The sequence below is a fragment of the Zootoca vivipara genome, chromosome 1 (genome assembly GCF_963506605.1).
Source record: "Zootoca vivipara chromosome 1, rZooViv1.1, whole genome shotgun sequence".
Taxonomy (NCBI): Eukaryota; Metazoa; Chordata; class Lepidosauria; order Squamata; family Lacertidae; genus Zootoca; species Zootoca vivipara.
The window spans coordinates 108,241,376-108,263,941 of NC_083276.1; the positions used below are offsets into that span (position 1 = coordinate 108,241,376).

Genomic DNA, 22,566 nt, shown 5'->3' on the forward strand with positions numbered 1-22,566 from the left:
CTGGCTCCCCCTCGCCCCTGCCGATCGCGGAGGGGGAGGAGGGAGTCGGAGCAGCCCGATTTCGGGCTGATCCTGGCTCCCCCTCGCGCCTGCCGATCGCGGAGGGGGAGGAGGGAGTCGGAGCAGCCCGAAATCGGACTGATCCTGGCTCCCCCTCGCATCTGCCGATCACGGAGGGGGAGGAAGGAAAGCTGGCAAGGGAAAAGGGAGCTTTCCTTGCCCCGCTGTGGCCCCGACCCCCACCCCTTGGCCCGCCCCTTGCCCCCCCTGAGTGAAAAAGAAGGTGCCAAGTCCCCCTGTTGCAGATAGCTTGCTAATCCATATCCTCCAACTGTTGAGGTTCATTGCAAATGGTTGATAAGATCAGCAGGTTAGTTACAAAGGTAGAGAGGCAAGGTGCATGACACAAAGCTCCATTCTCCAGCAGAAGGGTATGCTCAGGGAGCTCAGGAGGAAGAGCTGAAGGGCACCACCGCCTTGTAGCTTCTTCACTCTGCCTAATAGTAGGACTGGCCGTGATGCTATGGTATAAACAGACCAGATGACCCTATGCACCAAAACTAAGACCTGACTTACCTAACCCTCAAGAGCTACTGTGGCTGCCTTGCCATACCTTCCGATTTATGCATGGTTTTCATGTTGTCGTTTCCTGAAAAGGGGCAAATAAAGCAGAAAGAAAAGTTTCAATGTAGCTAAGAAAGAGAATCATCTTTGCAAGTGCCAGGAAAAATAAGCCATGAAAGGAAATGCACTTAACTAGTGTGCTTATGAAACAAAGATGACACACCAAATAAAAAGTCTGAATTTGTTTGAAGAGCTTATGGGGAGTGTGTGTGTGGTGGTGTTTTTTAATCCCCGGTACTATTGAAACGAGCCCCTCGTCTCAAGTACTTTTCACATACCAGAGTGGTGAATTTCCACAAAGCCTGCACTGATGTTATGCATTTTCCTCCCAAGTGAAATGCTCTTCAGTAAGTAAACATGAGTATTAGATTGTGCTGTAGCTGGAGACAATGAGAAAACCCTCCATTTCAAAATACATCAGTAAGTAAATCATTTTTAAAAGCTTTGGATAATACTGAAGGGTTGAATCTCTCAAACCTGGGAACAGGGCCGGCGTGGTTTCCTTCTTTGCTTCTCATTTGCCTATTGTGCTTGATGGTACAAAACAAGTTATATATCATATTACAATTGTGTTGCATATAATGTAGCAGGCAACCTTCAAGAATTGCCCATAATTGTAAAGGCCATGTTCAGCATTTTGGTACAAAATTCCATTTGGAACACTTCGGAATGCATTTTATTTCTAGATCATTCAAACCACTCAGTGGCATAGCTGTCAAGTTTTCCCTTTTCTCGCGAGGAAGCCTATTCAGCATAAGGGAATTTCCCTTTAAAAAAAGGGGGAGAACTTGACAGCTATGCTCAGTGGTCCCTGCAATTGTTAATGGTCAGTGGCCAGGGGTGATGGGAGTTGTAGTCCGGCAGTATCTCAAGGACCACAAGCTCCTCAGCCCCGCTTTATAGCATAGTAGCTGCAACAGTTTGGTTGTTTTCACATTGTCCACTTCCGATTGCAAGGACCTCTCTGTGTTCCCTATTGAGCTCTGTAAGATATCACATACACTGATGGTGTGGCAATAATAATAATAACAGCAACAACAAACCAGTATTTGTCAACGTAGGGCATATACTCAGTATGAAATTACTGAATGAAACATGTGACAAAGAGGCCATATATACAATGCAAACCGACTTAGCATGAGGCAGAACTGATTGACCTGCAGTGCTAATGTGACCTTGTCTCTATTACCCTACTGGATATCCAGCTTATGGCAAGCATAACTAGACTCCACTGGACAAAACAAAAGCAAAAAACCACCCAGCTTGAAAAATTTAAAATTAAAGGTTTTAGCACAAAAGATAAAATATTAACAAACCTGTGCACAGGCAAACGCAGAAGTCTAAAAGGCAGTATCTTCCGACTTCCCTAAATAAATAAATAAAACAGGTGTGTGATTTATTACCTATGCCAAGAAGTCATACATTGAATGGTTTAAAAAAGCAAACCAATTTTGCCATGTGGGGATTTATGAGTGCAAGAACATTTTATGGCATATCCAGATCAGTTTCTCATAGGGCAAATGTTTTCTTGTGTGGAAAACAAGGAGATGGATGTCTGTTTAATTCTAAGGATACCTCCACAATACACACACACACACACACACACACACACACACACACATACCCCAAAGGAGAAAATTCAGGGTGAAGTTATTTTTAAAGCCCTTGAGTTGCAGGATCCAAGCCAGGGGCAGGGTCTCTTATTAAAACTGTTAACATTCTAAATACCTTCCCAAATTAAAGAAGAAAGAAAGACTAGTCATTTTAACCATGATGAGCTCTAGTTCCCAAACTAGATGCAACACACCAGTCTTCCCTATTTTATTTTATTTTTTGGACACTAAGTCCCATTAGCTACGGCCCTTCAACATCTGGAGGGCACCAGGTTACAGAAGGCTGTAATACACCATGGTTGTGTGTACCATTAAAATAAAATGAAAAGCAGAATCGGATGCTTCCACTTTCAGGAGAGGAATGACAGGGGTGGGGATGCTTACCTATTTCCCCAGCTGCTTTTCTCCTCATAGGAAGGGATGATGGGAGTTGTAGTTCAGCAATGTCTAGGGGATCAAATGTTCTCAATCCCTGCTCTAATTTATTAAATGTTTCATTGAATTGGTAATATTCTAGGGGGTGGAGGTTGTAACCACATTTATTATTCAAGCCGCATGGTGTTTTATTTCATTGCATTGCTAGAAATATTGATATAATCCTTATTCCCACTATCTTAATATTGCTCACAGATTTCGGCTGCAGCCTTTTAACACTTACCTGGAAGAACGTCTCACTGAACCAGAAGGTGCTTTACTTCAAGTAGACATTAATAGGACCACACTGTTCAGGTGCTGGATACTGTACCCTGGAAGTAGCCTCTCAGCTGTAAGTAAAATAAAATAAAAAACAAATCCAAAAGAGTTAAATGCACTTCGGCAGAAAATTGTTGAGTGGGTTTAACTTACAACGATAAACAATAAATAATATAGTCTCTCTCTGAGCACTACAGGGGCACGTGCATTCTCTTCCATTGATTTTATCACTTCATCACACACTGCAAATCTGAGTCAACATGAGTGGCAAGTCTCTGAGGTAAAAAACGAACAAGTCAAGGCCATGGAAGCAGATCACATGCTTAGGAATTTGTCTATTGTAACCATAATGAGGTGGCCTATTGTCTCCAAGGAGACAATTCAGATATACAATGTGCCCAGTAAGGAGGTAGTGGATGTCTCTTTTTCTCCCCATCCCCCCGCCCCTGCCACATCCTCTTAGAGTAAAACGTAAGTTGAAGAGGTGAGGAACATTTTAGAGAGGCAGGTAGAATGATACATGCAGATACCACGGGCATCAGGGCACCCACCAGCACTTCCTATGGCACCCACAGAAAGCCTCTCTCTTTTTAAAAATGCATTTTTATACACATCATACAATATTCATCATTTATCTCTTGTCCTTGGGCTTCCCAATCCATCTCTCCATGGCATTCTAGATAGTCTTTTGTCAGCTGCATATTCTATTATTCCACCCATTTTCATCTCAAATCTTCCTTTATTTAGTGTTCTCTGCTGCTCATATGTTCATTCCTACTTGTAGGTTAAATTGACTACTCTACCCTCTAAGATAAAAGGGATCCAGGTGGTGCTGTGGGTTAAACCACAGAGTCTAGATCAGAAGGTCGGTGGTTCGAATCCCCGCGACGGGGTGAGCTCCCGTTGCTCGGTCCCAGCTCCTGCCAACCTAGCAGTTCGAAAGCACGTCAAAGTGCAAGTAGATAAATAGGGACCACTCCGGCGGGAAGGTAAACGGCATTTCCGTGCGCTGCTCTGGTTCGCCAGAAGCAGCTTTGTCATGCTGACCACATGACCCGGAAGCTGTCTGCGGACAAACGCTGGCTCCCTCGGCCTATAGAGCGAGATGAGCGCCGCAACCCCAGAATCGGACACGACTGGACCTGATGGTCAGGGGCCCCTTTACCTTTACCTCTACCCTCTAAGATACTCTTTGTAGAGCACCCACGGAAAGTCTCATTAAATATCCCCTCAAAAATCCACAGTGCAAGAGAGACAGCTTTTTCTCCCTCCTCGGTTCCTGTTTGCAGTGGCCTGGCCTATCAAACAGTGACCACACCCACTTAAAATACTCAAATTTCATTGGATGCCAGGAGTAGACAACCACCCACCTTCCTTTGTGTTCAGAACAGTGTGTTCGGAACAGAGGAGACCATTTCTCTCTGTGAGAGAACACAGTGTGGTGGTTGATGTTATTGTCTTTTTTTCACTGAGGAGTGCTGATGGGCATGTTATGCCATACAATGCATGGCAGCCATTTTGAGCTATGCCATGGTCTCATTGTCCATTATGCCACATCCCAATGACAACCATTTTGTGATTATATTATTATTATTATTATTATTATTATTATTATTATTATTACTACTACTACTACAGTCGTACCTCGGAAGTCAAATGGAATCCATTCCGGAAGTCCGTTCAACTTCCAAAAATGTTCGAAAACCAAATCGCAGCTTCTGATTGGCTGCAGGAAGCCACAAAAGCCCCATCGGACGTTCGGGTTCCAAAAGAACGTTCACAAACTGGAACAATCATGTCCGGTTTGTGGCATTTGGGAACAAAATGTCCGAGTTCCAGAGCATTCGGAATCCAAGGAACGTATGTTTTGTTTGTTGTTGTTGTTATACCACCCTTCACCTGTAGATCCCAGGGTGGATCACAACATAAAAATACAATGTATAAAAAATGACAAAATACACAATAAACATAAGAACAAAAACAAACCAATACTCCCCCCTCCCACAACACACTTAATTGCATGCAATTGCTTGGGACAGCTCAGTTGGTAGAGCATGAGACTCTTAATCCCAGGGTCATGAGTTCAAGCCCCATCTCGGGCAAAAAAATCCCGCGTTGCAGGCAGTTGGACTAGATGACCCTCGTGGTCCCTTCCAACTCTGTTTCTATGAATATCGGACGTTAATCTGCCAGAGCAATTTATCAAAATGTAAAATGTGCCCACTTTGATACAGCTACAATTTCAGAGATTGTCTAGTTTGGTAGAAAAGAAATACTCATTAATGAAACTACTTGTTATAACATTATGACAATCGCTAATGTGGCGCCCTCCAGACGTCATTGCACTGCAGTTCCCACCAGTCCCAGCCAGCATGACCAACGGGCATGGATGTTGGAAGTAGCAGTCCAACATTTGTCTAGCCCTGTACAAATACGCTTGAGGACATTTATTTACATTCCAGTACATAGATTGCGTAAAATAATTATCCTTAAAGCAGCCAAACGTCTGTGCATTTTCGGATATCCAGTTTCACTACTGACTTTATGCTCCGCTCAAGCACCACCACTAGTCCCAGTAAAATGAAACATCAGGCCAAATTTTCCTCTCAATTACACTTCTGCAACAGCATTTTAGTAGTCAAGGTTTTATTCCCACATAAATTCGATTTCATCGGCATTTGAAGAGAGCAACAGAGACAATGGCTGACTAGTTGATTTCAGATTTACATTCTCTAAATACAAGGGGCATATGGTCTGACTTGGAGGGGGATATCAAGTGCTCACCAAAGCCAGACACAGTTCATGAAGAGGAGTGCAAATAGCACATCAGTGGCTTGGTCACAGTCATTTAACATCTGCTACACTCATGTTAATTCAAGTTGGACATCACACGAAAGGAAAAGGGGGGGGAATCACATATGCAAACTAAGGCAACTGCTCAGGAAATGATGTTGCATGTGAGGCCGGAGTTTGACTGACACTGGAAACCCCACCACCACTTTTTTTAAAGGGGGAGTGTAACCTCTGTTGCATCTTCATTGGGTTGCACTGAACTTACAACCAGGATCCGCCCCCCCTCCCCCGTTTCAAAGGGAAAGTTTGGGGAGATCGGAAAGTGTCCCAAACACACACAAAAAGGCTTGCATACCTTTTCGTGCACTGTATATATACAGCCGCATCTGCTGTTTGGGTACTGTGGGGTGTGTGTGTGTTTGTGTGTGTGTGTGTGTGTTTATGTTAAAAAGGCAGCTTTCTCTGAACCCATCCCAACCAATCATGGATCACAGAGCAACGCAATGACATCATAGCAACATTCGGCAACTCAGATTAGTCTGTATACAATGAGATCACAAAGACAAATCAGAGTGCAGACATTGTCCTAATTCCAAATGGCACTACAGTGGTACCTCATGTTACGTCCGCTGCGGGTTACGTCTTTTCAGGTTACGGACATGCTGAACCTGGAAGTCCCGAAATGGGTTACTTCCGGGTTTGGCAGACGCGCAGAAACACTAAATTGCGCTTTGCGCATGCGCAGCTTCAGGATGCGGCCTTTTCATGTTGCGAATGGGCCTCCGGAACAGATCCCGTCTGCAACCAGAGGTACCACTGTATGTTGTAATGTAGGACATTGGGAAGAGGGAAGCCTGCCCTAAAAGAGACTGAAAGCATCTAGTTGCTTAGCGTGAATTGTGGCAGCAGGGTCACCTGGTGGATTGGGGAGAGGACTCTGAATGACCTCACTCCAGCGTCCTCCCTCTTTTGCTGCCACCCTCACCTTTTATAGTAGTAAGTCCATTGTTTGATATTATTCATGAGCTTCTGGATGCATCACTGATCGTAGTAGTGTGAACTGCTTTGAGAACCATTATACAAATGCTAGTCAAGACTCGCTTTATATCCATTTCTAATTTAATTTCCATCAAGAAAAATCGTAACAGTTGGATGTCCAAATTCTTGCATATGCTGTCGGGGGGGGGGGGTAGATGTTGCTGGATGTGCAACGCTGTAGTTTTGTGCCCAAAGCCTGCAAAGAGCACCAGGGGGAACTGACAAGGGAACACAGCAAAAACCACCCCAACCCTCTCTCTATAGCTAGTGCTGAAAAATCTCCCCTCACAGTAAAAGTGAAAATGAAAAGGGATTTAAAACACCATGACAGTTTCACCTTTAGACTGAAGGCATTTCTCCCAATGCAAACTTATCAGTTTCATCTTTTCTCTGAGTGAGGAGACCTCGCAAGGGCACAGTGCTTACCTAGGTTCCATTCCCTTTGGAAGGAGGTCGCCAGAGGCTGACTGTCATTTTGTCATATTCAGCTGATTTACAAATATGCAGGTTGAGCATGAGCTGGAGGCTCAGCTTCAGCATTCTAACAAACAGCCGCTGCTCCCCTATCAGATCTCCAAGGAAAACAGCTGGCAATCTAAGCATCTAACAGAGGGGCGGGGACCCTCTGGACAAATGTGGCTCTGCAGGCTTCTCCATCTGGTTCTTCAGACTCTGCCCACACTGTCTCCCTAGGCTGCAGCCTTCACTGGCCCTGCTCTGTGCCCTGAGTGCTTCAAAGAACCATGAAATTGTAGAGTTGGAAAGGACCCCAAGGGGCATCCAGCCCAAGTCCCTGCAATGCAGGAATCTTTTGTCCAATGCGGGGCTCGAACCCATGACACTGAGGTTAAGTCTCCTGCTTTACCAGCTGATCTATCCCAGTAGTGGAATGTGTTCCTGAAGTTCAATAATGCCTCTGGCTTTCCTGGATGGAGCATTGGGGTGGGATGCAGAAACTAGCCTACTGTACAAATGTAACATTTACATATGTTGCTCCGCCCACATTTCATTCTGGCCCCACCCACCACTAGCATGTGGCCTTCCAAATGTTGAGAAGGGAATGTGGTCCTTTGGCCGGAAAAGTTTCCCCAAACCTTTGCTAAGAGAACACAACCTCAGCTCTCTGTCTTTCCCTTTCTTTAACCCTGTCTGACTCCAAGTGTTTACGCAGACACAATGCTTCCTTCTCCTGGCCAGAGGGCTGGCAAATCTCTGACTCTCACCAACCTTCCTTGGACCATTTTATTCATGGAAAACACCTGCTGAATATTTCAGGCTATTGGACGCTCTTCTGTCAAGTCCCAGGCTCTCACCCACTATTACCCCCAGGCCAACCTACGCTGAAAACCCACTCACAGAGACCTGATAGGAAACACAAATCAACATAATTTTCTGAGTTCAAGCAAAACATTGTGCTTTAGTTAGTTCTCAGTGCAAAGATGAAACCAAGTAACTTGAGGTGGAGAAGCCCCTTCACTGTCGAGGCAATATTTGACAAGGGGGTTCAATTTTTTTTTTCAGTTTCTCATCTATGGAAGGAAAAGGGCAAACTGGGATGGGAGAGCTTAATAACTGTGTCAGCAATGCAATGTGGGATTCACAGGAGGAAAACACAGCAACAGTACCATAGTGTGTTAACTTTTCCTGATTGTAATATTAAGGAATTCTGTATAACACGACACATTTCACATTTCATCATATTTTCTTCTGTCGGTGATTTAGGTAGAGCTGGCATCCATTCACACATTCACTCATTCATTCAGTTTGTTATGAATAATAATACGCTGGGAGACTTAAAACAGAAACAATAGATGCAGTAAGGGTACTTGGAAGCAGGGCTACAAGGCACTTGAAGCAGGTGAATACTTGGATACTTGAAGCTAATACTCTTTAAAGATATATGAATGCATGAGTACGTTATATACACAGAACCTTCATGAAGACTTGCATGACAAAGGTGTATAAAACTATGGTGTAAAGAAAGCAGAATATTTACTCCTTTCATAATACTAAAATAGGAGTCATCGGATGAAGCTAAATGGTGGGAGACCAGAGCTGATAAAAGGAAGCAACTTCTTCACATGGTGCATAGTTAAACTGTGGAATTTTCTACCATATCATGAAAATAACATACAAAAATGCATTATGAGAAACTGCTTGGGGGAAAAAATGTGTACTAGGATAAATTCTCACTAAAATGCTGAAGGATTTTCATGATGAATATGGTAATCACAAATTGCTGCAGAAATTTGAAGAACTGAATTTAAGATTGTAAAAATACAAAAGTGGGGGAATGGAAATGGGCAGATTCCCCCCCCCTCGCTATGTCTAAAGCCATTTTGCCATGCCCAATTACCTGTAGGGGTGAGTCAGCTCAGTACGGAGCTAGAAGGAGCAGAAAATGCAATAACTTGAGTTGTACTGGGCAGATCCATATAGAAGGGTCAATGCAGAGACAGAATAAATTTCAAACAGAGCTGTTTACACACTGTACATTGAAAATACATCCCCCAGGTCTGTGTGCACACCATACATTTGTGTATGGCACACAAAGCATAGTTATAGTGCAATTCCCCCTAAAAAAAAATTAAAAATCCTGGGAACAGTAGTTTCAGGGAGCTGGGAACTGGCATTCTTTGAGGGGTAAACTGCAGTTCCCAAGATTCTTTGGAGGTGGGAATGCGCTCTAAATGTGCTTTAAGTGTGTGGTGCATGTGCAACCAAGGAAGGGGAACTGGAATGAAGATACAGATGGGCAGGGGAATAGAGGTGTTGACAAGCTGGGAAGGGAACAGGTAGGCCGAGCAACAGAAGACAAGCAGGCATGCAGCGGGCAGGTGGGAACAAGACAGACTGGCTGATACCCAGGCAACGACACTTCCTTATCTGGTAACAACAGTCAGGTTGGGAACTTGAAAAGTATCCAGCATAGGGTCATATTTGAGCAACTTAATGCTTTTATGTAAAAAAATAAAAAAAATAAATCAAATTCAGTAATCTTGTTAGGATTGGTCAAATCCAGGCCAATCAAAAGGAGTAAAATCATATTTCCCTTAAGTAGCAACAATTTTTACTATAAGTTGGTCAACTCAATATACACATACACAACTTTAGAAATAATCAGATCTCATGAAAAGAAATGCATGCTCCTGGTGGACAGTAGACTTTTAACTTTATTCAAGTAGACTATACAGCCTAAGCAGTTTAATAAATCTGCACACTTTCCACACACAGAGAAGTGGGATCATTTGATTTTAATATGTATTGCTAATTTGCTTCACCCTTAGCAGTAACAGTGCAATAAACAAATGAGCCCTTGGGTCTGCAGAGATGTGCTTGCAATAGTCTCCTAGATGGATGACATCGTTATTATATGGCACTGCTATGCCCCAAAAAGGTTCTTGCCCCTTTTTATATCTATTTTATTACTGATGTGCTTTATGTTCTCTGTGGCTGCTATTTTTCCTTTCCAGCCTCTCTGTTGTAGGCTTAACTATATGCAGTCTGCTTTATATCTAATCATTGGCCTTCCTAATTCTTAAGATGTTGTGATTGCTGTAACTCATATTTTAGCTTGTGTGGGTTGCTCATTTTTGCCTGTACCCAAGTTGAGCAGGTGAAACGCTGGCTCTGGGCATGGAAGGCATCAATCTGAAATCTTAGTTACTAGTTATTTATTTAGGGCACATCACCTTTCTTCCATGATGGAACTCAAGGCAGCATCCACAGAGTTCTCATGGGGTCTCCCATCTAAGCACTGGTCGAATGCAGACCTGCTTAGCTTTAGTAAGGTGGCTGTATCATGTGTCTTCAGACCATGTCCTGGGATTGATTTTGCAGTTTGTGAAAGCAAAGAAGGTATAGAAGGGTGTTTGGGGCCATGGGACAATAGCCTAGAGCCACAGCCTAGAGCAGGGGTGGAAGAGAACTCCTATCATCAGCAGGGACTGATGAGATTTGGGGTCTAGCAGTATCTGGAGGGCACCAACTTATAATGGAAGCATGGACTAGAGGGATCACATGTATCAATGTGCCAGGCAACACAGGGCTAGAAGGCTGGATATGGAAGACAGACAACCAGCTTGAATGGGCCAGCCAGGTGATAAGCAGAGAAGGATGAGAGATGGCCTCTGGGAAAGGAAAATTGGGGTCGGTTTCATGTTTCCAGCAGCTCCTAGAAACAGAGAGAGGAACACTCACAAATGCAATGGAACAAATTGCATGGTGAGAATCTGGATTCTTCCACTGGCATGTGGATACCTGGATCACCATTCAAGGTTATGTTTTTTTATTGCAGGCAAAGCAGCCTCTCGGCTGTTCTGTAGTAACGGAGGTGTGAAGAGGACCCAGGAAGGGATGGCTCCGTCAGCAAAATGCCCCTGGTGGCCCCTGCCTATATCTTTAGGCCCTAGCCGGCTTACCTGGTGGTAGCAGAAGTAATAGCAGCAGTGCAACCAGCGCTTAGTGATTTGGAGCCTCCTTTCATATTTCCCACAATGCACCAGGGAGACACTAAGGCAGGGCACTGTGGGAAATTTAAATGGTGGCTCTAAGCTACACCATGTGGAGCGACCAGAGCAGGTAAAGGAGTGGGCCTTCCCAGGACACAGGGCCTTGGAAATTGTCCACAGGCGTCGCAGGCTGACGCCAGCCCCAGAAAACAATATGGTAGAAGTGGACTGTTTAGTCTACCCAAGGGACAACAACAGATCGTAAAAATCCCTTGCAAGTTGCAAGTCAAAGTAGCAAGCTTAGTGTTTTTCCAATGATCATATTATCTGTCTCCTTTGAGCATTTCAGCAGCATCCACACACCATCCCTCATATTTTATCCCACATTTTGTGAGTCCCAAAGCTGCTATGAACAGAAGCATGCGTGATCTTTTTATATCATTACTGAGTAGTTTATCATTTCACTGTTCCTCAATTTCAGGATGCAATTCTCCTGTTCAATCATCCAATTACAGAACAAAAGCTCTATGAATCTGCTTACATTAACAGTTCCTCACTATGAATAATCAATATGCAATAGCTGCTACGGAATAGTTACAAACCCCACTGGTGGGGATTGGGGGGTGGGGTGGGCACACAGAATTAAATTAAACAAAAATTACACACCCAAGCGATGCCATTAAATTGATCACCTATATCCTGTCTTAATAAATACTCTTTTCCCGTTAAGTGTTTTTATACTTTTTAGAGCTTTTTAATTGTGCTGTTGTTCACATCCTTGTGATTATCACAGTGCACAGGTGTTTTATAAATACAAATCATCATTAAACCTCTTATATTTTACAGCCCAATCCTTAAAAGCAGTCTGCCAATGTAAGCCCTGTTCCATTCAACCACATATGTGTGAACAGAATGCTTTGCCATTCAAGCTGTAAGTTATTTCCCCCCAAGGGCCCTCTGTGTGTTAGAAGCACAGTCTTGGTATAACTGATTTTCCAATTTTCACATTACAAAGTAATGGGAACCAGAATGAGAGCTTTCATTTTGCTTCCCCATAAATGTGGACCTACACAGTTTCAAAATTGACTGTAAGCAGGAACTCCTGTAATTAAGCTTCCATTGCAGTTGCTCAGTTTCTTTTTCTTGTTGGTATCCTTGCGGATCTCGGTGGGGGAAAGCCCTGTAGCTGTAGTCAAATGATGAAGCCAACTTGCTGAAACTAAGCTGGCCTTGGTCTGGGTCAGTGCCCAGATGGAAACTGGACATTCATTCATTCATTCATTCAGCGACACTTCTCTCTGGCTTGCCCTAGCCCGGATTGCCCTAGCTTCCGACAATTTTTTTAAAAACTTTCCTGAAAACTGGTCCACATTATGCATTTAAAGTACATGGCTCCCCCCCCCAAAGTATCCTGGGAATTGTAGCTTGGCCCTCACAGAGCTACAATTCCCAGCACCCTTAACAAATCACAGTTCACATGATTCTTCAGGGGGGGGGAATCAAGTCCTTTAAACACAGGGATGGCATGGATGTGAACCCCTTAGAGCAGGGGTCCCCAAACTACGGCCCCCGGGCCGGATGCGGCCCAATCGGCCTCCCAATCCGGCCCGCGACGACCCCCGCCGCCCGCTGCCGCCGCCCGCTCTTATGGCGCGCGGCGCGGCGGCGATCTTAAAAATCGGCCAAAAAAAAGCCGAAAATCCTTTGTGCGCATGCGTATGGGCCTCTCCCGACCCAGAAGAGGTCATTTCTGATGCACTTCCGGGTCGGGGGAGGCCCATACGCATGCGCACAAGCAATTTTCGGCGATTTTTTCCCGCCCGTGTGCGCATGCGCACGGGCGCGCACTCCCCCGCCCTCCGGCCCGCCGCGCGATCGGCGCGGCGGGCACCGGCCCACTGCGCGGTAAGTCTGGGGACCCCTGCCTTAGAGTTCTGTGAAGCAACAAAGTTGGGATAAATATATACATTTGCATTTTAGAAATTTTTACTCTTCCTCCCTACAAGGCTGTGCACCCAACTGATCCTGCTCAGAGCCTCCCTTGCATGTTTTTGCTTTTTTTTTTTCTAAGGTGAGCAAAATTCCTTATGTAGTGTTTACAGAGCAAAATGTTAACCATAGCCGTTGGGCTGTGAAATATACTCGGAGGTACATAACAGGCTGGAAGTCAGAGCTGGAACTAGAAGAACCTTTGCCTCCAAATGTTTCGGACTACGGCTCACATCAGTTCCAGGCAGTCAGATTATAAACCCACCAGCGACCAATCCAGTGAGGAGGAGAAGGCTGAACCGCCCTGTGTTTTGCAGGAAGAAAAGCTATGGAATTTCCCAAAGAAATTTCATTTCTTCAAGGCTTCAATTAAATTTTCTGTGCTGGGCTGATATTATTTGTTACTATTCCCTTTTGTCTGGAGAGGGGAAAAATATTCAACCAGTGTTTCCTACCTGTCAAAACATATAGCTCTGAAACATGCTTTTCTGACAACAAACATGGCTGAGAATCTCCAAACAGCCCAGTGTGCTTGGAGAAGATGCATGCTGAGCATCACAAATAAAAGTTGGAGAAGTGAGTGGGGAGGGAGGGAAGAGATAGCGAGGGAGAATGAAAGGTTAGATGGAAAGACAAAAGCAGATGACATGCTGGAAATTTTTTGGAACAAATAAGAAGAAGATAGTACAAATCACATAAACGTCTGATCAAAGACGGGCAAAAATAATATCTGAGTAGATGTCCACAATCTAGATACGGAAGAAAAAGAAACGAAAAAGGACATCATGATAAATACTCCTAATTTAGTTCAAATTTCAATATTTATCAGGGGGACACATTAGTGCTTACTAAGCTGCAATAAAAGGATCTTCTTCATCCAAAAGTGATCTCCAATCAAGATCAGAGGAGGGAATAGCTTGATGGTGATGGAGATACAATTAGGCTTCCTACATCCTAGCATAGAAACCAGAAGTGCCAGTCGTCAGTAGGGGTGGGAAAGAAATTCAATTCCATTCACATTCAAACGAGGATTTACTTATTTTGCACTTTCCGAACCGATACTCTGACTGGAACACAGGCCTCCTTTCGAAATTTGCATTTCTCTGAATTTTGCAAAGCAGTTCTCCAGATACGTAATGTGTACAAAAAATACACATACTTGGGGAAAGCGTGCATCAAAAGTGTCTATAATAGGAAAAATTGCATACAAACATTGGAAGAAATTTGTCGGGAAATGTTGGTGCATTTTCATGAGGGCATTTTTTAAAAATTGCCAACAGATGTGAAAATGTGGAGAATTGGACTTAAGACTGGGGGGGGGGGGAACTGGGGAACTGATAGAAACCAAAATGGACAGATTCACTCATCCCTAGTCGCGAGTCCCTTCTGAAAAAAAGCTAACCAGCTCCAGCTCTTATATACCTGGAATTTCTGCAAACCTCTACTTACTTTCAGCCATTGCCCCCACTCCCTAACTTGCATGAGTCTGCCAGATGTCCCTCACTTCAGAATGAATGAGTGAGTGAATAATGCAGTCCTTACCTTGAGGAACTTGTAATCTATATTTAGCAGGGTGGTGGGAACCCTTTGGCTTAAAAACCTAAAGGAGAAAAAAACACACACACACCCCAGTCCAATTTTAAAATTCATAGAATTGTAGAGTTGGAAGGGACCCTGGGGGTCATCAAGTCCAACCCCCAATGCAGGAATCTAAGCTAAAGCATCCATGGCAGATGGCCACCCAACTTCTACTTAAAAACCTCCAAGGAAGGAGAGACCACAGCCTCCCGAAGGAGTCCATTCCACTGTCAAACAGCTCTTACTGTCAGAAAGTTCCTCCCGGAGTTTAGCCAGAATCAACTTTCTTGTAACTTAAAGCCATTGGTTCGAGTCCTACCCTCCGGAGCACGAGAAAACAAGATTGCTCCACCCTCCATATGACCGCCCTTATGATATTTGAAGATGGCCATCATATCTCCTCTCAGTCTCCTCTTATCCAGGCTAAACATACCTCAGTACCTATACACTGAGTTGGAATTACATAACTAAGAGCACATCAGGCACATCTAAACACACACACATCTTCCAGCACTTATCCCCATGAGCCTTTGCAGCCTGCTCTGCCACTTTGCAATGCAACTGAGTATTATGAGATGGGCAAATTTGTATTCTAAGCTAGACACAGTTGAAAACTTTAACATGACTACTTCATTATAAATCACTTGCTTATAAAAAGTGGATGCTCCTCATATTATTCTAACATGCTGATTATTATCACCAAGTCTACACTCTGTAAGAATGTAAGAAATCACGTGCTGGATTCTTCCAAAGGCTCACCTAGTCATAGAATCATAGAATTGCAGAGTTGGGAGGGACCACAAGCATCATCTAGTCCAAACCCCTGCAATTCAGGAATCTTTAGCCCAATGTGGGGCTTGAACCCATGACCCTGAGATTCAGAGTCTCATGCTCTACCACCTGAGCTATCCAGCATCCTATTCTCACAGTGGCTAACCAGATGCCTACGGTACAGCAAGCCCACAAGCCAAACCTGATCACAACAGCACTCTTCCCCACATGTGATCCCCCAGCTGCTGGTATTCAGAAGTGGAGCTCCTCTGACAGTGGAGATACAATATTTAGGTTCACTGGGTCTACTTTGAGTAAATGTTAAATACAACCCATTGTGTGCACACATACAAAAACACATACCGCACACAAGAGGTTTGGGATACCAATGTCTCTTGTGCCTTGAAATGAGGCTATACCAAGTTTTGGCTAGCCCTGTCTGTCTGGGAGGATGATATACTCTGGGTCTTTACACACCCATTGTCCTCCTTCCTGTGCTCACCTCCTGATGGAGCAGCCAATATACAGGCCATCTTCTCCTTGGCCATTTCCTCATTTTCTCTAAATAGAACATAGCAACCCAGACATGGTTCCCGAGGTCAGGAATGCCCATCACAGGACAACTTGGACTCATCAGTGAACTTACAGCAGCCCAGTTGCCTCAGTGACCCACCAGGAACAACTATTGCTAGCAGCCATGTCTTCATGGTCATAGCTGCCCCTGTGGGTGAATGTCAGATTGCTGCTTTGCCCAGATGGTTCCTGCAGGCTCAATAGGGCTTTCCTCATGGGCAGGGATGCTTCTTAAGAGAGGAAGCCTAGAAAGCTCCTCTGTTGTCTACATAAAATCTCTGGAGTCTCAGGTAAATGAAATTCTTTTGCCTGAAGATGCCAGGATTGGACCTGAGATGCTTTACATGGCTCCATCTAGAAGAAGCCAAATGCAACTCCTTCCTTTTACAACCTCTACACTAGTTAAACTGGGAAAGCAATGAAGCAATTACGTTATTTATGGATAACAAATCATAGAAAACAAATGATCTGCAAGTTGGATGCTCACAGGGAATTTTCCTTGGCACAGAAACACAAACAGATATATATGTATATATATACAGAAACATTTTGAAAATGGATAATAAAATGCTTCAGTTTTTGTTGTTGCATGCTGTCAAAAAGGTCTTAATGTCTGCTTGTTTCGAGAATTATTTTTCTCCCCTGCTCTTTGGTTGCTAAAGTAGCTTAGCGGCAGTAATAAAGAGTGGGAGCATCAGCTTCAGCGCACCAACAAAATGAGCATTCACAGAAACTATTTTCCTTCACAATATATAAAAAGCTCCTTTTCTTCTTCTTCTTCTTCTTCTTCTTCTTCTTCTTCTTCTTCTTCTTCTTCTTCTTCTTCTTCTTCTTCTTCTTCTTCTTCTTTCCATTCACTCTGTCTCTCTTGTGGTTTCTGGGCTATCTTTTTTTAGGGTATCTCTCTAATTTCATTGAGACTGCTCTGCTGAGGTATGGTACTATAGTTCAGTAGCAATAGGAAAGTTAGCCCGAAAGAGCCAGCTTGAACCTACCGCAAACTGTTTTCACTTCTTATGTTTAACATTTCATCTCAAAGGGCTCTTTGCTCTTTCTGTGAGTTACAAGGCATCACTTTGTCTCTATTGTGCTTTACTGTTCTAAGGTGCCTCATTGACGGCAGTGAAGTGGACTCCCGTGTGCCAACTGGAGGCTGGCAAACTTTTTAAAAAATTTGGTTGAACTTAGCCTACACCCCTCAGGAGCTCTCACTGATACAGGCAGACAGTCTTTCCCTTATGCTGCCCTATTATGATGGATGTGGGGTGATAATATACATCTATGTCTATTTAACCAGACACAGTGTCATTAATCATGGCACCCCGGGTTGTACCTCTATATAGTTGCACCTTTGGCAATAAAAGGAATCCCAGAATGCTACATTGTTGTAGTTGGCAGGTTAAGAAATCTCACCTAACCTTTACCAGGAGGTCCCAGGGCATAAAATTACAATAATTTTAAAATACTATATTAAAGCAGTTAAAGCCAATTACAGTCTAGAGCAGGGTTTCCCAAACTTAGGTCTCCCGCTGTTTTGGGGACTACAGTTCCCATTGCCCCTGACCACTGGTCCTGCTAGCTAGGGATGATGGGAGTTGTAGTCCAAAAACGACTGGAGACCCAAGTTTGGGAAACCCTGGTCTAGAGAATAGAGTGGGTGCCAAGATATAAGTCTCAGGTGCCAAAGGGTAAAGAGGTGCATCCTCAGCATCTGATGGAAACTACTTGATGAAGGTATAATAATAAGGATAATTTTATTACTTGTACCCCACCCATCTGACTTGAGTTGCCCCAGCCACTCTGGGCGGCTTCCAGCAAAATATGAAAACACCATAAAACATCAAACTTAAAAACTTCCGTATACAGGGCTGCCTTCAGATGTCTTCTAAAAAGTCATTTAGTTGTTTATCTCCTTGACATCTCAGTAGTGGGTGCTCCACAGGGCAGGCACCACTATCAAGAAGGGCCTCTCTCTGCCTGGCTCCTTGTAATTTCACTTCTCACAGTGAGGGAACCCCCAGAAGGCCCTCAGAGCTAGATCTCAGTATCCGGGCTGAATGCTGGGGGTGGAAGCACTCCTTCGGGAATATTATACACACCTCTGTGTTGGTGGGAACTCCAGAGTTTAAGGAATGCCACAGAGAATGTAACATCTGCCCAGCACACATTGGAGCACTAAAAAAGTTTGTATAAAAAGGAGCCCAGGGCAGACAACATCAACAGGGGTCCTGCCACAGCGCTAGACCTCAACACCCGCCAAAGCATATTGGATACCAGTGCCAGGACACCCAGCGTTGAGATGTAACCATATTTATCTCCGGTTTTTTATTTTTAAATATTTTTCTACTGTCTTTCAACTCCCCATTGCGTTTCCATGGAAGTAAAATACTGTACTTATTCTGCCCAGTCATGAGATGTCACCAAGTTGTCAAGTGACCTTTACAGGGCAAAATAGCTCTTTTCAAAGCACTGTTCTTGGCAGCACCTCTGAGGGCTCCTTTGAAGGTCTGACAATCAGTTGGGTATGGGTTGCTCAAAATTAGGAAGGTATGGTGGGCCAAATCAGGCCTGGGAGCCAGAGACCCCCTACCCCAGCATAGAGTTTCTGACATTGGGGACCTGGTGTTCAAAGGAGCCCAAGCTGTGCCCATGTTGGAAGGAGGCACCTGCGGTTAGAGGTGTAAAGGAGATTGCAAAGAGATTCTCTCCAGTTATGCACCACTTGAGCGGTCGTCATGTGATAAGGTCTTTCTGCCTTGAGCATTTCTTCCATATTGTCTTTATACCTGTCTTGTCCTTTTGGACTGGTTTTAAAGCTATTTTTAGTTATTTTTATGTGAATCGCCTTCAGACGCACGTGGAAGGCAATTCTTAAATAAAATAAATGATAAAACAAGATGTTAATATTCCTACCTCCTGCATACAGGACAGCTACAGCCAGCGAAGAAAGAAAGAAAGAAAGAAAGAAAGAAAGAAAGAAAGAAAGAAAGAAAGAAAGAAAGAACGGAAGAAAGAAAGAACGGAAGAAAGAAAGAAAGAAAGAAATCATTTAAAGACCAATGAAAAATGCATACTCTGGGTGATTGACGGTTATAGAAGCTATGTCAAACTAACACCAGCAAGCACAGATTTCTGAACATAATGGTATCCCAAAAAAGAACAAAGCAGAAACATGAAGTCTCATGGAGGGATGGAGCAGGGGGAGATCTGCAGGAGACTCGCTACGGGAGGCTACAAGGTTAAATTGGAAGCCTGGAGAAGTCTGAAGAACCCAGGTGTATATAGGATTGAAAGGTGTGTCTTTGGGGAAGGGAAATGTCAAGAAGTCTTGGTTTTCTAAAATGATTGAGGACTCAGTGAGCTTGGGGGGGGGCTAGGAACTAGACTTTTAGGGTGGTGGCACTCAAATTGCCATTGACCATTTAGTATTCAGAGTACTCAGAAGTTCCAGCTTCAGAAACATGGGAGCCTTTTCACTATAAAAAAGGTGAAGCCAGAACCAAAAGCTTCAGGGTCAGGGGGAGGTAGGTTTAACTGTTTTGTCAACACAAAGGTATCATGCTGGTCTCCCAAAATAAGGATGTTTATATGCACAAATTTAAGCCTGCTGCAGCACAGTCATATGCAAGAAAGTGCAGACTGATAGGATGAACATTTGGGAAATGGAATATTCAGCTAGGCAGCTTAAAAAACACACAACTATGGATGAGATTCAACTAGGCTGTTGCATGCACCAAATGAGGTCCACCCATACAATGGGAGTTTCTTCCTCACCCTGCCCCCCCATGCCTCCTAAATTTGTTCTTGCAGATTGGGAGGAGGGGAGGGGGGAAGTCCCATTACAGAGTGGACCTTGTATCACGCACACATACTACACTTTGTGCCATGTTAAATTCCACCCTTTGAATATAATTTGGCCTTTGATTCCCCTCATCTAAGCAGGGAGATGCCTACGGTGGTTTGTTCTACATTTCAGGGATTCTAGGTATAGAATATGAAAAACTCAAGACCGTATAAATTCTCATGATCCAAAATTGGTTCCTGTCAAGGTTTAGACTTGCAGCAGCCGGTCGCTGCTGCAAGGGGGAGGAACTCATTGGCGTGACCAATCTATGGCGGTTTATGGGATCCATTGGATTGCAGAAGATCCTTGGGAAGTTCCAGTCAGCTGGGCAGGTGGTTCTTGTTAATGCCCTGGTCACTTTGTGGAATGTAGGGATAACCCAGTCAGTTGATATGGTTGCTCCCAAGAATCCTCTCCTACTGAACAGAGCCCAGCTCCTTGATATACTGGAAGGCTAAGCACCTAAGCCTGTGGAAATGCAACCTCCTTGTTGCAGTGTACAGTCTATTATTTTTGCCCCAATGGTGACTGGAATCTAGTGTCTAATGCCACCAGAATATGCCACTTGGCTCACTGGAAGAGACAATCTCTCTCAGATATAGCACGGTTCATGCTGCAGCTGTGGCTTTCCATATGTTGCTGAACGCCCATCTCCCATCAGCCCCAGCTAGCACAGCCATTGGTCAAGAATGATGGGAGTTATAATCCAACAACACCTGGAGGGCCACGAGCTTCTCTGGATGGGCATTCCAGCTGTGCAATTAGCTTATACAGTAGTACCTTGGTTCTCAAACGCCTTGGTACTCAAACAACTTGGAAACCAAACACTGCAAACCCAGAAGTGTTACAGTTTGTGAACTTTTTTCGGAAGCCGAACATGCTCCATTTTGAGTGCCATGCTTCCATTTTGAGTGTTACGCTGAGGTCTGTCTGTTTTTGCTATTTATTTTGCGGCTCTTTTTTTGATTGATTGATTGTGTGACTGCAGTACATTGTTTATTGCTTTCATTTTATGGATAAATGGTCTTGTTAGATAGTAAAATTCATGTTAAATTGCCGTTTTAGGGGTTGTTCTTAAAAGTCTGGAACGGATGAATCCATTTTACATTAATTTCTATGGGAAAGCGTGCCTTGGTTTTTGGAACGCCTTTGTTTTGGAACGGACTTCCGGAACGGATTAGGTTTGAGAACCAAGGTACCACTGTATCTTGTGACTTGAGTGTTGTTTATTTTGGCAAGCAAGGCACATGTCCTTAAGTTGCTTTCATAAGAAACTTTTCCCTCTTCCTTCTTGTGCCTTTGCTTTGTTTTCTTTCAGACATCACATCACCCTGGAGGAAGTGTTTTAAAAACATCCGAAATCTCAGATCTGTCATTGGCAAACAGTAGCAGAACTACAACTGGTCAATTTCAACAAGACATCTCTGGCAATAATAATAAAAGAGCGGGTAGATGAAGAAACCATGACATGGATCTTCTGCCAAGCCTTGATGAGTTTTTATGTGTGTTTTGTAAACAGCAGCAATTCACCACATGCCCATTCAAAGTCAAGCCACGTGTCCCCATTTCCTCTGATGTAAAGGAGAAGTCAAAACACATCCTCTTGGCATACCTGCCAAGTTCCTGCCAGAAAAATAAGGGATTGGCAGACCAGAAGTAGTGCTGCCGCCATTTTGGAACTGGGCGGAGCAGGCTCGCTTCTGAGCCTGCTCTGCCCAGTTCCAAAATGGCCGCCGCGCCGGATGTCTTCTTCTCATTCACTGTGATGTAACTTGGTTGTGAAATTATGCCATAACCACAACATTCTTTCTCTGTCTTTTTCCCCTTAGAGTGCTTGCCAAAATAGTCACACCAGTTCAACCCCAAAATGGAGGGAGCTCCTGATGTAACCCACATTTTAACTACATTACCACAGAAAAAAATATCCCGTGTTGTTTCTTTTTCTTTTTTAAAAAGAAAAAAAACGTTGACCCATGGAACTTTTGATGCACAATTCAATTATTCTTCACCTATTTTTAGCCTATAGGAAAAATATCCAGAATTATTATTCTGTGCATATCCTTCTTCAGCTGAAATGAATTTCTGGGGTACCTTTAACGTATCAGCTTCCTTTAGCAAAAAAAGAACATCACCATTTTAAGTAGGGTTGTAGGAAGGCAGCGATTTCTGACCTGCATTCATCGCAATCAGCATAGCTTCCATTCCACTGCAGTTCGCTTACCATCAAATGCTACATTATCCATCTCTTTCATAATGTGTGTTATGCATAACGATTTGTGTAACATACATAGCTTCCATTCATTCCAATCTAAAGGAAATGTCAATGTAAAACAAAAGTAATTAATTATGTATCATTTGAAGACTTAAAAAATGTGGATGAATACTCATCCCATTCCTAACTCAAGACAAACATGGAATTGCCACAATGCCACAATCCTCAACCAAAAACACCCGTTCAAAGAAGTGGGGTGCAAATATACTGACAAGACTAGACTGGAACTGAGGAATAATCTACTGTAGGATAAACACACAATAGAAAATGCCCACCACTTCTTGTTACATATAGCTCCCAGTTAAAAGTGATGCAGGGAGTGCCCAC

The 22,566-nt window shown here is 43.7% G+C and overlaps 1 non-coding gene across 1 annotated transcript; it reads right to left on the reverse strand.

Annotated features, from left to right (window-relative positions):
- Positions 1–15,619: 15,619 nt before the first annotated feature.
- TRNAQ-CUG (transfer RNA glutamine (anticodon CUG)) lies at positions 15,620–15,694 on the reverse strand. Its single transcript has one exon. It is a non-coding gene; the product is annotated as a tRNA-Gln (tRNA).
- Between the last annotated feature and the right edge of the window lie 6,872 nt (positions 15,695–22,566).